This window comes from Silene latifolia, unplaced genomic scaffold (genome assembly GCF_048544455.1).
Source record: "Silene latifolia isolate original U9 population unplaced genomic scaffold, ASM4854445v1 scaffold_556, whole genome shotgun sequence".
Classification (NCBI taxonomy): domain Eukaryota; kingdom Viridiplantae; phylum Streptophyta; class Magnoliopsida; order Caryophyllales; family Caryophyllaceae; genus Silene; species Silene latifolia.
Genome location: NW_027413467.1, coordinates 1 through 8,349, shown reverse-complemented (window position 1 = coordinate 8,349; position 8,349 = coordinate 1). Strand labels below are relative to the sequence as shown.

At 34.5% G+C, this 8,349-nt stretch overlaps 1 long non-coding RNA gene across 1 annotated transcript; it reads left to right on the top strand.

Moving 5' to 3' along the window:
• The first annotated feature begins 295 nt into the window (after nt 1-295).
• LOC141639703 (uncharacterized) lies at nt 296-3,831 on the top strand. The gene is made up of 5 exons (XR_012542631.1): nt 296-702; nt 1,269-1,364; nt 1,566-1,614; nt 3,093-3,190; nt 3,272-3,831. It is a non-coding gene; the product is annotated as an uncharacterized LOC141639703 (long non-coding RNA).
• The last annotated feature ends 4,518 nt before the right edge of the window (nt 3,832-8,349 follow it).

Genomic DNA, 8,349 nt, shown 5'->3' with positions numbered 1-8,349 from the left:
TATATAATTTAATTTTAACCCAAACTATATAATATTTGCATTGAAATCCCTTAATCGGGTCCATCACACGGTGCTAGTGATTTAAAACTATATAGTATAACTAATTTGTATAACTTTCTTTAATTACCTTGAAGTCCCTTGGTTTCTGGATTTAATATATAGTATTGATATGATAACATAAAAAGGCTTCTTGAGCCTCTATCTATTTGACACATAAGCTTAATCACTACATGCCACCTATGACTACTATACATCCTACTCAGCATACATTATGTATGTATTAACCAGAAAAAAAGAAAAAGTCGGCAATAAACAAAAGAAAAAAAGAACTGAAAAAGAAAAAGCAATAAATGTTTACTCCTCACCTTCAAGCCTTCTCGTATACCTCAGCAACAACAAAACCGATGAATCAAATTTACTATCTCAATTGATTGATTGCCTCATTAACGAAACGTAAACTCAAATTTATTACATTTCCATATCTATTACATCTTCACTAAAGAGGCAACTCGAGCGGATCTCTCTACCTATTGCGATCCGTCCACTTTGTCTATCAAATTTGTCGAATAACTGTCTCATTGGTGGGAGAGACGCACCTGGAAGAGCTGCTCAAATATATACAATAACTCCACCCATCCAGCGGTGGCAGGCGTCGGCCGCTACATCGGAGAAGGACCAAATTGTTCTTAGTTTTGCATGTTGGTATGACAACTCACCTTTTAATCTGAGATCAACCTCCGATTACCATTGAATTTTTAGTTGTTTTCCTTCTACCCTTATGAGTTTCGGGTACTTAATTTACACTCCATATATTTTTGTTTTTGGTGCAATTAATGAGTGGATATAAATCAGGGGAACTCTATAATAATTAAGGCTCTATTACCAATTTATAATTTATGTCGAAATTGTAGTGTTTTCCAGTCAAGAAGAAGGATTAGGAGTACATAGCGATTTTTCATTTAGTACGGTGTTTGTTGTTCATCTTGTAAGATTCCTGACTCCATGCTCTCCACAGTCGAGTTGGAGTTATCTGCACCTGCGATTTAATAGACCAGATAAACGGAGCAACTCATTTATTGAAACGCACTCCGTACCGGAATAGTTTGATAATGGTTTAGTAATTTGTACTGTCGTACTGATGAAACCATTTACTGAAATGCGCACTCCGTACTGGCCATCTAGAAAGCTTTGACATTTGATTCGTAATAATTATCTTATGTATAAGCAAATTTTGCTAACTTTTAACGGAATTCTATTCTTTCCCACAGGTTATTCATGCTCAGAATTGAAGATTGGAAATTTTTAACGGAATTCTATTCTTTCCCGCTGGCTATTCACGCTCATAATTGAAGATTGGAAATAAGGTTTGGCATGACTTTTTGTTCATGATCCTCGGTTGGTATAAAATGATTTTTTGTTTCCCTATATTTTTCCCTTTTTGCTTTTTATTTGGTTAATACTCTTTTGATCTTAATTGTGCTTTTATTCATAAGTTTCTGTTTGATTTGATTTTCAATTCCCTTATTCTAAAATTGTTTTTTGTTATTTCACTTTTTTTCTTTTAGGTTTTAGTTGGTGCTCGGAGATCAGAACTAAGAGCAAGCTAAGCGTAAGGTCTGTTATTTATTGATCGGAATTCCTTATTTCAATTTTCAACTTTGTAAAGGCTCTTTCCCCTGAATTTGAATATTTAAGCTAAATATTACTCCGTACAATCAAGCTTCAAATTCGTCTTTCATTTACTTATCCATTTAATCCCGCTATACTGGAGGAAAATATTTTTGTTTACTAGACATTGATTCTTACATATCAAAGCATTTTTAAATTTCCTTCCCACTACTTTGAGACGTTTGAATGTACGGAGTATTACTTAATAAGTCGGCAGGTCTCATGAGAGTCCGTGTCCCACTAATTTAGTGGGAAATATAATAGGTAAAAAAAAATTCAGTGCGTCTCTCACCCCATCATGTGAGAGGTCTTTCAATAATTATTGAAAGACCGTCTCTCTGGAGTTTTTGTGTAAGTAAAGATACGAGAAGAAATTCATTTCTCTGTTTACACGATATGAATCGGGCAATTATTTTAGGAGACCAGCAGAAATGAAGTGAGTATAACATTATTAAGCGCACTCGGTACTGGCCGTCTGAAAAGCTTCGACATTAGTATTCGTAACAACTACCTTATGTATAAGTATAAAGTATATTCAATTTATGAACACATACCACTGCATTTTTGCGAGTGATAGGAGTTGATTGTACAAAAAGGAGCTTTAAGTTGGTGAATGGTTAGAGTACGCCTCCTTAGATACTGTCTCATATCAAAGTAATGTAAGACAAAATATAGAACACCCTAAAAACTACTAAAAGCAACCAGAAGGAAAAATAAAATATAAGAAATAACCACCTCTTATATGAGTGGTCTCACAATAACGTAATTATAAGACTGTCTCATAAGCGAATTATTAGATTAGTTAAGTTCATAGATGAAAGGGTAAACAGAGCAAGAGAGTGGGTGGAGAAATTCAGGTGAGCAAGGTTCTTAAATGTTCAGAATTTCTTAGTTGCAGAGGTGCAACGCATGCCAATTTGGTGGCTCGCAAGAAGCATAGATAAAAAATTTTCCCCTTATCATTCCGAAAGGGACACAAACAAGCAAAAAAACAAAAGAGACAGTGTCGTACAACTTGGTTGACCCCAAGTCTCCAACTGACCCATTACTTCTGAAACACGAGGTTTAGCAAAATGAACAGAACTCAATAATTAGGTAAATAACATGCATGGACATTTATGTAGAAGGATGGGAAAGCTAATGCCTAAATCACGGCCAATAGAAGTACTATTTTGTCAAGGGAAAGTTGCAATACCCAACTAAATATTTCAGAGCTAATAGCCTAGCATCCAAAACCAAACGTATGAGTTGGTAAGGGAGGTGTGCTGATATTGAATTGGGCTATAACGTAGACCAAAGGTTTTGAGATAAAGTGAGAATGTAGCATTCTAAATAAAGGAAGGAAAAGGTAGAACAGAAAACCACAGACCATGGCAAAAATATTGAAATTAAAAAACTGACATTGAATGTTACTGAATACGCAGGCAATGCTACAGCAAGAGGAACCTCCAGAGCAACCTAGAAAAGGAAGAGTAACATCCCAAACACCATACAAGAAGGAAAAGCGAAATAACACAGAAAAGTAAGTAAAGCCTATTGACGTAATAATATATTCACATGTACATTCAGAAGTGTACAGACGTAACAAAAAAGAACACTGAAGGATGCAGGAGTAGTAGCGGTGACAGAGTCATCAAGATATCAAGATGGAGGAAAGTAACGCCAACAAGCGCGCAGAGACAACATCATAAACCGCAATGAGGGTGCCAAAAAAATATAACAATATTCACCTACTTCACTACTTGAATAAATGGTCCACCATAAATCTTAGCGGTTGTTTAATACCTTTTAGCACTCTTGAGTCTTGACAAAATACTCCCTCCATTCAACTCCACTTTACATGTTTGCTTTATCACGTTTGCCAACGCGACTTTTACGCGATAAATATCTTTAACTACATATTTGCAAAAATTATAAAAGTTAGATATTTTTAATGTACTCTTAAAGACGAATCAAATAAGATCTCACATGAATATATTTTAACTTATGTATCGAGAGAAAATTGAAGTTGAATGTCCGCTTGTTAATAGTGTGCAAAATAGAAACCTGCAAAGTGGAGTTGAATAGAGGGAGTATATTAGTAGACGTGAATCGTGATAAGGACTATTGAAAATATTGTTGTTGTCGTCCTCCTCGCTTATATAATTGAGTTCTTTATATAAACGAACATTCTGCCCAAATATCTTGACAATGTTTGAAACGGATCCTTCTAATCTTAATTCAGTTTCTGCTTATTAGTACCCTACTCCGTATATTCGCCGCTTTATAGCTTCTCGGCTCAAAATCAGTTAATAGACAAACATGCTCCAATGAACCTAATTCCGCCATTACAAAAACCACGAACCAAAAAAGCCCCGTGAATTCACGGGCAACAGAGCTAGTTTTATCTTATAAGATGAAATTATGAATTCTCAATTCCTAGACTACTACCTATACTTTTCCTACCCCTACTCTCTTTCTTTCCCTTTCTTTCTTTCTTTCGTACAACACCACCACCTACTCCTACTTTTACCTTACTCCTACTACTACTACATTAATTTGCCTCACAACCAACACCTTCCATTTCCTATTTCTATACTAACCTCAATTACTATCACTATTTAACCCATCCAAATCCCCCAAATTAATTCATCTTTACAAATCTTCCCTGTAAAAACTTCACATTATTTCACCATATCTTCTCCCACGAAACGAACCCGTCAATCTCACCCTTCTTTCGTGTTTCCTTCCACTGTCCCCAATCCCACAAGATCAAACCCGAACCCAGCTACCAACCCGTCGTCCACTGTTTCACGATCACCCATTTCACCTACTACCCAATATACCAACCGCTTACTAAACAACCTACCCAATTTGTCCCGACGGTGGTCAATCAAGCAAGAGTGGTAACTGAAAACGAAACCGGAATTTGGGTAAAGCGATTGAGGTTGATGTTGAGGAAACTAAGAAGGATAGGGTGGAGCGTGTAAGAAGCAATGGATACCGCAACTCGAACTGGAATTGATAAATTCGATAGATCAAGTAAGAAAATTCTGGTTTTCGGGTTCACGATTACAATATACATATCAGTCTATTCTGTTTTGTTGATATTTGAGAGTGATTGGTGATGAGAGTTATGATATGCAATCCAAGGGTCGCATAAGCGATTAATTACATGTATAAGGTTGATAGGGATTGTCGTTCAGAGTTGGAGTCTGAAAATAAAAAAATCGAAGGATGTTAATATTGACTTTGGTTGCGGGTACATCAGGATGAGTTTCTCGGATAGTCTTGAACGGATGGTTTAAAAAAAATAAAAAAATCCGAAGGAGTGTTGATGCTCGAGTGATGGAGCAGCATTTTGTTTTGGCTGCCTTGAAATCTTAAATTAATGGGATAACTTTGGAGTTGCAGGAACACAGTTAGTGTTAAAGAGGTGATGCGAACTGAATTTACGTTCCATCGGAAATGTTTGGGTGTAATTTCTGGATGTGCTGGTAGTGATGATGGTGGAGCAGTTATAGCTGAGGTTCAGGGGCTGCAAGAGGCAATGGAGAAGGTCATGTCGAATGTCGATAATTCTTATACCATACACCCAGGTGTATATACACCCACCCAGGTGTATGGTACTTCCTATTCTCACTATTAAAATTAAAAGATAAAAAATTCACTCACAATGTTAAGCAGTTAACAACGCTTACCATAAACCATTTTCCCTCCCCTTTCATACTTACACAAAAATTTATGCATAAAATTTAATTTTTCTTCCAAATCTATTAGTTTTGTAATCTTAGATTTGGATTTTGATTGATTATCTTCTAACTTATCAGGTAAGTGTATTAATTGAATAAAGTTTTTATAGTTTGTCTCTCACTATTCATGGTTGGCTTTGTGATTTGGGGGGAGGGATTCATCATACGACAGTATCATACTTACTTTTAATTTAGTGAATATGATAATTTAGTTTGATGAATACATGTCATCTAGTGTAATATTCATTATATGACACTACTATATTCAATTTGAGTTTAGTGAATATGATAGTATAATTTAATGAATATGTATTATGGAATGTCATATTCACAATATGACACTATTATATTCAATTTGAATTTAGTGAATATGATAAAGGTAATTTGATGAATATGATTATGTGGTGTCATATTTACATATGACACTATCATATTCACTTTGAGCTCAATGAATATGATAAGATAATTTGATGAATATGAGAGATTTATTGTCATATTCACTCAATGACCCTATTATATTCATTTTGATTTCAAATGAATATGGTGGTTTAATTTAATAACTATGAATTATTAACTTCGTAAATTTGAGTACGACCAAATGAAACTATATATTTGATGAATTTTATATGATTTTAAAATTGATAAATTGATTAATTTGGAAAAGAAAAAAGAAACGTCAATGAACAAGTAGTGGGTAGTTATTCATGTATTGGGTAGTTAACTATTTTTCTTTTTATTTTCTTTTTTAATTTTTTTTATAACTTTTATGGGAGTATCCTACTCCCTACTCCTGAGAGTAGGATATAATTTGTCGAATGTCGAAGGTGGTATATTTGAGAGACGACTTAATTTGAACACTAATCGCTTAACTCTTGCTTGATCGCCTTTACTAGCCCCGAATTCCGCACCATTTTCAAACCACCAAACTTTTTTTGGTCATATGTGAGCTTTTATATTAATAATCAAGATCATAGTACATAATTCATTATGTTTGATACGAACATGGATGGTGTCTATGAGCTTGTTGTCGATCTAAAACAGCTTTTATGCTTGTTGTCGATATGGACAGCCATATGGACTGTTCGAAAGTTGATTCCAGTGATGTTCGAAGAGCTCAATTAATTGCGAGTCAAGCTAATTGGATTGATGAGTCGATGGTTAATTACATTTGGCTAATCAATTTTGAAGACCAACTTAATTACTCGCCAAGGATACCACCAATTAAATTGGTCAAGAGGAGAATTAACACACGATTAATTGAGGGATTAATGGGATTTATTTCCCTCAATTAAGGAGAGTTATTTCTAGCATTTATGAAGTTTTAAGAGTCTTTACTTGAAAGATTTTAAGACTCTTATTTTCAGCTTTTTAATCGTTTTTCTTAGCTTAAAATAAGGTAAATAAGGTACTGTAAGTTTTAGCCTCATTAAAGTCCAATTAAGAGACTTAATTAGGTAGTTTATTACCTTATTAAAGCAGCCGTTTTAGGCGTGTGTGTAATGGCTATTTATAGCCTTGTTTTCCATTCATTTGGAATCATCCAAGAAATAATATACAACGAGAATTTAAACATACATTTGTTTTATTCACTTGCTGCTGCAATTTTTGGTTATTATTCAACGCGTTTTGAGTATTAATTAGATCTTTCTCAATAGGTCTTGAGTGTCGATCACCATTGTTTGAGTTATAGGTCTAACTCAAGCAAATATCCATACTTAGCACATTGTTTGTGTGATTAAAATAACACGGTTCAGATTGGGTTGCACCTAGTGCATTCGAGTCTCATCGTGTGTTTGTTTCCTTTCCTTGTTAACGTTCTAAAACTACCACACAATCCTGCATCCGAAATTAAACAAATCAACAGACGCTCACTCGATAGTTTCCGATGCACCCCTACGAGTTTTTTCTTTCGAATAGAATTCGTATCGTTTGTCTCTTGATCCTAGTTCTTGAAAATGAATTTTGATGACCCAAATTTCTTGGAGAGTTTGCGTGATGCCCTACGCAATGTCCAAGAAGGAGGACCACGACTTGGCCCGACCTAGGCGTTTTGAAAGGGTCATTGGCGAATTCAAGGTGACCGAACTTCCTTCGAGTTTGTGGGAGGGATGGATCCTGAAGCATACTTGGAATGGGAGCGCAAAATCGATTGTATGTTCGATTTCAAAGACATTGATGATGAGAAGAGACACTACTACAAATCCAGGCAACTACAACGCCCTTTAACAACGCTTATTCACGAAAATCACAATAGACGTTGTAGAATGTATGGCGCGAATTTTACTAAAATTAATTACAACGGGTATGGTTATATAACCGTTGTTATAAGTTTTAACAACGGGTCAAACATGCACAAACGTTGTTAATAATTTGGCGCAAAATTGGCGCAAAGTTAGTGAAAGTAATCACAACGGTTATTTTTGAAACCCGTTGTTAAAACTTTTAACAACGGTTGTTATTTTACAACCGTTGTTAAACGTTTAACAACGGTTTTGTTTAACAACCGTTGTCAATACTTTCCATATTATAAACCACATAAACACGGATCATGACCACAAAACACAAACCTAAACACAAACACAAACACAAACACAAACACAAACACAAATACAAACACAAACACAAAACACACACTTTCTCATCGTCTCTTTCTCTCTTTTTCATCGCCGCTTTATGATCTCGCCGTCATCACCGTTGGTTTCATCGTCTCTCATCGTCATTATTTTCTTTTTCTAATTATTTCATTTGTATGTATGTATTTTTATCGATCATTATGTTATTTCTTTAAGTATTATTCGCTTAATTAGCTAGTAAAATAAATTAAATAAAATAAAACAAAGAAGAAGCAAGATGATAGAGAGTATATATATATATATATATATATATATATATATATATATATATATATATATAAATTAAAAAATTACATTAATAAAAATGCAATTCTTTT